Source organism: Stegostoma tigrinum, unplaced genomic scaffold (genome assembly GCF_030684315.1).
Source record: "Stegostoma tigrinum isolate sSteTig4 unplaced genomic scaffold, sSteTig4.hap1 scaffold_165, whole genome shotgun sequence".
Classification (NCBI taxonomy): Eukaryota; Metazoa; Chordata; class Chondrichthyes; order Orectolobiformes; family Stegostomatidae; genus Stegostoma; species Stegostoma tigrinum.
The window spans coordinates 615,567-621,566 of NW_026728106.1; the positions used below are offsets into that span (position 1 = coordinate 615,567).

At 60.8% G+C, this 6,000-nt stretch overlaps 1 protein-coding gene across 6 annotated transcripts in view; it reads right to left on the reverse strand.

Annotated features, from left to right (window-relative positions):
• LOC132207811 (utrophin-like) overlaps positions 1 to 5,225 on the reverse strand; it is a 41,388-nt gene extending 36,163 nt beyond the window's left edge. For 3 of the 6 annotated variants that reach the window (XM_059643661.1, XM_059643660.1, XM_059643662.1), the window contains exon 1: positions 5,067 to 5,222. The gene's annotated coding sequence lies outside the window, so the exon portion shown is untranslated. Of the gene's footprint in view, positions 1 to 5,066 lie in introns of all 6 variants that reach the window. The other 3 variants (XR_009443856.1, XR_009443855.1, XR_009443854.1) reach the window with 2 other exon arrangements.
• Positions 5,226 to 6,000: the final 775 nt, after the last annotated feature.

A 6,000-nucleotide genomic window follows, 5' to 3' on the forward strand; every position in this document is an offset into this window, starting at 1 on the left:
GGTCCCCGTGAGCGCGACAGGGCTGCGGGGGGACAGTCCCTGTGAGCGGGTCAGGGCTGCGGGGGACAGTCCCTGTGAGCGGGTCAGGGCTGCGGTGGCAAATCCCTGTGAGCGGGTCAGGGCTGCGGTGGCAAATCCCTGTGAGCGGGTCAGGGCTGTGGTGGCAAATCCCTGTGAGCGTGACAGGGCTGCGGGGGACCCTCCCTGTGAGCAGGTCCGGGCTGCGGGGGGCCGATCCCCGTGAGCGGGTCAGGGCTGCGGTGGCCGGTCCCCGTGAGCGGGTCAGGGCTGCGGTGGCCGGTCCCCGTGAGCGGGTCAGGGCTGCGGGGGACCCTCCCTCTGAGCAGGTCCAGGCTGCGGGGGCCAGTCCCTGTGAGCGGGACAGGGCTGCGGGGGCAAATAGCTGTCAGCGGGACAGGGCTGCGGGGGCCAGTGCCTTTGAACGGGACAGGGCTGTGGTGTCAAATAGCTGTCAGCGGGACAGGGCTGCGGGGGACAGTCCCTGTCAGCGGGTCAGGGGGTCTGGGTGCGGGGGCAAGACCCTGTGAGCGGTTCAGGGCTGTGGTGGCAAACAGCTGTCCGCGGGTTAGGGGTGTGGGGGAGCTGGTCCCCGTGAGCGGGACAGGGCTGCGGGGGCCGGTCCCCGTGAGCGGGACAGGGCTGCGGGGGCCGGTCCCCGTGAGCGGGACAGGGCTGCGGGGGCAAATCGCTGTCAGTGGGTCAGGGGTGCGGGGGCAAATAGCAGACAGTGGGACAGGGCTGCGGGGGCCAGTGCTTTGAGCGGGACAGGGCTGCGGTGTCAAATAGCCGTGAGCGAGTCAGGACGGAAAGGGCAAGTCGCCGTGGACGGGTGAAGACTGCAGGGGCAAGAGGCTTTGAGGGGGTCAGGACTGCAGTGGCAAGAGGCTGGGGACGGGTAATGACAGAGGAGGCAAGTCGCTGTCAGTTGCTAAGTACTGCAGGGGCAAGTGGCTGTGCGCGGGTGAGGACGGAAGGGGGCAAGTGGCTGTGCGCGGGTGAGGACGGAAGGGGCAAGTGGCTGTGAGGAGGAGAGGGTGGCGGAGGGTGGGGGGAATAGGAGGAGGAGCAGGAGGGTGGGGGAAACGAGGAGTAGTAGGAAGGGTGGAGGGGAAGGACTAGGAAGGGTATGGTCAAAGGAGGGGGGGTTGGGGGGTAGGAAGGAGGAGGGTGGGGCGGGAAGAAGGGGGGGGATGCGGCGGGAAGGAGGTGGGGGGTGGGGCGGGAAGTAAGAGGGTGGGGCGGGAAGAAGGAGGAAGAGGGTGGGGGGGGTAAAGGAGGGGGTGGAAGAGGGTGGGGGGTGAGAGGGAAGGATGGTCGGGGGGAGGAGGAGGAGGAGGAGGAGGAGGAGGAGGAGGAGGAGGAGGGTGGGGGGAGTGGAGGAAGAGGAGGAGGAAGAGGAGGAGGAGGGTGGGAGGAGGAGGAGGAGGAGGGTGGGAGGAGGAGGAGGAGGAGGGTGGGAGGAGGAGGAGGAGGAGGGTGGGAGGAGGAGGAGGAGGAGGAGGAGGAGGAGGAGGGTGGTGGGAGAGAAGGAGGAGGAGGAGGAGGGTGGGGGGAGTGGAGGAGGAGGACGAGGAGGACGAGGAGGACGAGGAGGACGAGGAGGACGATGAGGACGATGAGGACGATGAGGACGATGAGGACGGTGGGAGTGGAGGAGGAGGAGGGTGGTGCGAGTGGAGGAAGAGGAGGAGGAGGAGGAGGAGGAGGAGGGTGGTGGGAGAGGAGGAGGAGGAGGAGGAGGAGGAGGAGGAGGAGGAGGAGGAGAGTGGTGGGAGAGGAGGAGGAGGAGGAGGGTGGTGGGAGTGGAGGAGGAGGAGGAGGGTGGTGGGAGTGGAGGAGGAGGAGGAGGGTGGTGGGAGTGGAGGAGGAGGAGGGTGGTGGTGGGAGTAGAGGAGGAGGAGGAGGAGGAGGGTGGGGGGAGTGGAGGAGTCGAGGAGGAGGAGGCAGGAGAGGGAGAGGGTAAGGAGGAGGATGAGGAGGAGGGTGGTCGGGGGGATGAGGAGGAGGGTGGTCGGGGGGAGGAGGAGGTGGGGGGGGAAAGATAATCGGAACTGCAGATGCTGGAGAATCCACGTTAACAAAGTGTGGAGCTGGATGAACACAACAGGCCAAGCAGCATCTCAGGAGCACAAAAGCTGACGTTTTGGGCCCAGACCCTGTATCACAGACGGGGATGGGGTGGGGGAACTGGAATTAATAGGGAGAGAGGGGGAGGCGGACCGAAGATGGAGAGAAAACAAGCTTCAAAATCTCCCCTTCCCCCACTGCATCCCAAAACCAGCTCAGCTCGTCCCCTCCCCCAACTGCATCCCAAAACCAGCTCAGCTCGTCCCCTCCCCCCACTGCATCCCAACCCTGTTCTTCCTCTCACCCATCCCTCTGTCCCACCTCAAGCCACACCTCCATTTCCTACCTCTACCTCATCCTGCCTCCTTGACCTATCCATCTTCCCTGGACTGACCTATCCTCACCCGACCTCACCTATACTCTCCTCAATACCTATCTTGTTTTCTCTCCTTCTTCGGTCCACCTCTCTCTCTCTCCCTATTTATTCCAGTTCCCTCTCCCCATCCCCGTCTCTGAAGAAGGGTCTAGGCCCGAAACGTCAGCTTTTAGCTCCTGAGATGCTGCTTGGCCTGCTGTGTTCATCCAGCTCAACACTTGGTTCACGTGGATTCTCCAGCATCTGCAGTTTCCCCTTGTCTCTCCTCCTCCTCAACTCCTCCATTGCCCCCCAGCCCACTCCTCCTCCTACTCGGTGATAACAAAGGAGGAGCAAGAGGAGGGTTGGGGGGGGGAAAGGAGGAGGGTGGGGGGGGGAATGAGGAGGAGGGTAGGGGGTGGAAGGAGGAGGGTGGTAGGAAGGAAGGAGGAGGGTGGTAGGAAGGAAGGAGGGGGGTTGGGGAAAAGGAGGAGGAGGGGGGTGGGGCAGAGAATGAGGAGGGTTGGGGGAATGAGGAGGAGGCTAGGGGCTGGAAGGAGGCGGCGGCTAGGGGCTGGAAGGAGGAGGGGGGTGGGGGGGAGAAGGAGGAGGGGGGTGGGGGGGAGAAGGAGGAGGGGGGTGGGGGGGAGAAAGAGGAGGGGGGTGGGGGGGAGAAAGAGGAGGGGGGTGGGGGGGAGAAAGAGGAGGGGGGTGGGGGGGAGAAAGAGGAGGGGGGTGGGGGGGAGAAAGAGGAGGGGGGTGGGGGGAGAAAGAGGAGGGGGTGGGGGGAGAAAGAGGAGGGGGAGGGGAAGGAGGAGGTGGGTGCTGAGGGGGAGGTGGAGAGTGGGGGCAAAGGAGGTTGTGGAGGAGGGTGGGGGGGTGGAAGGAGGAGGGTGGTGGGGGGGGTGGAAGGAGGAGGAGGGTGGGGGGGTGGAAGGAGGAGGAGGGTGGGGGGGTGGAAGGAGGAGGAGGGTCGGGGAAAGGGGGGTTGGGGGGAGAAAGGAGGGGGGTTGGGGGGAGAAAGGAGGGGGGTTGGGGGGAGAAAGTGGGGGTGATGGGGAAAGGAAGAGGACGGTGGGGGAAAGGAGGAGGGGGTTTGGGGTGGAAGGATTAGGAGGGTGGGGGTGGAAGGATTAGGAGGGTGGGGGTGGAAGGATTAGGAGGGTGGGGGTGGAAAGATTAGGAGGGTGGGGGTGGAAAGATTAGGAGGGTGGGGGTGGAAGGATTAGGAGGGTGGGGGTGGAAGGATTAGGAGGGTGGGGGTGGAAGGATTAGGAGGGTGGGGGTGGAAGGAGGAGGAGGGTGGGGGTGGAAGGAGGAGGAGGGTGGGGGTGGAAGGAGGAGGAGGGTGGGGGTGGAAGGAGGAGGAGGGTGGGGGTGGAAGGAGGAGGAGGGTGGGGGTGGAAGGAGGAGGAGGGTGGGGGTGGAAGGAGGAGGAGGGTGGTGAGGAGGGAGGAGGAGGGTGGGGGCAAAGGAGGTTGTGGAGGAGGGTGGTGGGGATAGGAAGAGGAGGGTGGGGGGGTGGAAGGAGGAGGAGGGTGGGGGGGTGGAAGGAGGAGGAGGGTGGGGGGGTGGAAGGAGGAGGACGGTGGGGGGGTGGAAGGAGGAAGATGGTTGGGGGGGGAGGAGGAGGAGGGTGGGTGGGGTGCTTGAGAGTGGGTCAGGACTGCAGGGGCCAGTCGCTGTGAGGTCAGGACCGAGGGGGCAAGTCGCCGTGAGCTTGTCAGGACCGAGGGGGCAAGTCGCTCTGAGCGGATCAGGACCGAGGGGGCAAGTCGCTGCGAGCGGGTCAGGACTGAGGGGGCAAGTCGCTGTGAGCGGGTCAGGACCGAGGGGGCCAGTCACTGTGAGCGGGTCAGGACTGCGGGGGGCAAGTCCCTGAGAGCGCGTCAGGGCTGCGGGGGGCAAGTCCCTGTGAGCGCGTCAGGGCTGCGGGGGGCGGTCCCTGTGAGCGGGTCCGGGCTGCGGGGGCAAGCCCTTGTGAGCGGGTCCGGGCTGCGGGGGCCAGCCCCTGTGAGCGGGTCCGGGCTGCGGTGGCAAACCGCTGTCAGCGGGACAGGGCTGCGGGGGACAGTCCCTGTGAGCGGGTCCGGGCTGCGGGGGACAGTCCCTGTGAGCGGTCCGGGCTGCGGGGGAAATCGCTGTCAGCGGGTCAGGGGTGCGGTGGCAAAGAGCTGTCAGCGGGACAGGGGTGCGGTGGCAAAGAGCTGTCAGCGGGACAGGGGTGCGGGGGACAGTCCCTGTGAGCGGGTCCGGGCTGCGGGGGACAGTCCCTGTCAGCGGGACAGGGCTGCGGGGGCCAGTCCCTGTGAGCGAGTCAGGGCTGCGGGGGAAATCGCTGTCAGCGGGACAGGGCTGCGGGGGCCAGTCCCTGTGAGCGGGAGAGGACTGCAGGGGCCCAGTCATCAGCAGATGTACTCTCTGAGTAAGTACACTGTTTTGAAGGCGAGAGGTCCAATGATATCAGTTAAGCCCCCCTTGTTTTTGTATTGTGTACTTCTGACATATGCGCAAATGGACAACCTCACTCTCCTGCAAAGCTGCAGAATGAATCATGCTGCAATATTTGTCAACTCTCACATGAGCACTGATATGTTCGTAAATCTCACATCAATAAACTTACCTCTCAAGCTTCTCGCCTTCTAGAACTGTTTGTACTAGTAAATAACTCAAGCGAGGATGTTTGGCAAAGTGTTTCTTTGATCTGAACTTATTTTTCAGCACCTTGCTGAAATCACGCACATCTTCACCTGATGTTGTCTAAAAATGTAAAATAAATCAAATTTAGTTAAGAATTAATAATGAACCAATCTACTCAACTCACTCTATAATCCACGCTTTCCCTGCTAAATGTCTTTGAAGATGTAAAATTAAAGAGTCTGCAATTCTGAGGGAAAAAGTCACTATCTTTCTGTAAGATTATGATAAAGGTTAGATATGTCTGAATGTGAGTTTCGAACAATTAAGCTTGAGTTTCATACAGTCGTACAGCATGAAAAAAGATCCTTTGGTCCAACCAGTCTATGCTGATCACAATCCCAAACTGAACTAGATACACCTGCCTGTGCTTGGCCCATATCTCTCCAAAGATTTCTATCATCTTTCTATCTTCTGGCTACAACATCACCTCAACAGAATTCTCCATCTTGTGGTCAAATACTAAAACTATACAATTAACTCATTTCAAATGATACACAGATCCAGGATTCACATTAGTGGCCTTTCTGGTTGAATTGCTAATTATTTTAACAACAGTGCATTTTTTGTCCAATTATGCCATGTATAATTACTGATCCAAAATTCATCTCATTGGGTTTTTTTTTTGGTTTTTTGTATTGAGTCGAAGATGAGATCAATACATTGGTGAGAAATTATCTTGGTTTGCAGATTCAAAGTCACTATAGTCCCAGACGGGACCACAGGACTGCTCTCACAGTGGACAGAGAGATAACTGGAGGTGGTTTAAATTGAAGGTTGCCACACCTCAGATGAGGAGACAGGTTGAGAAGGAGACTCCTTCATTGTAACTTCAGACAGTGTAGTATTCCACAATCAGT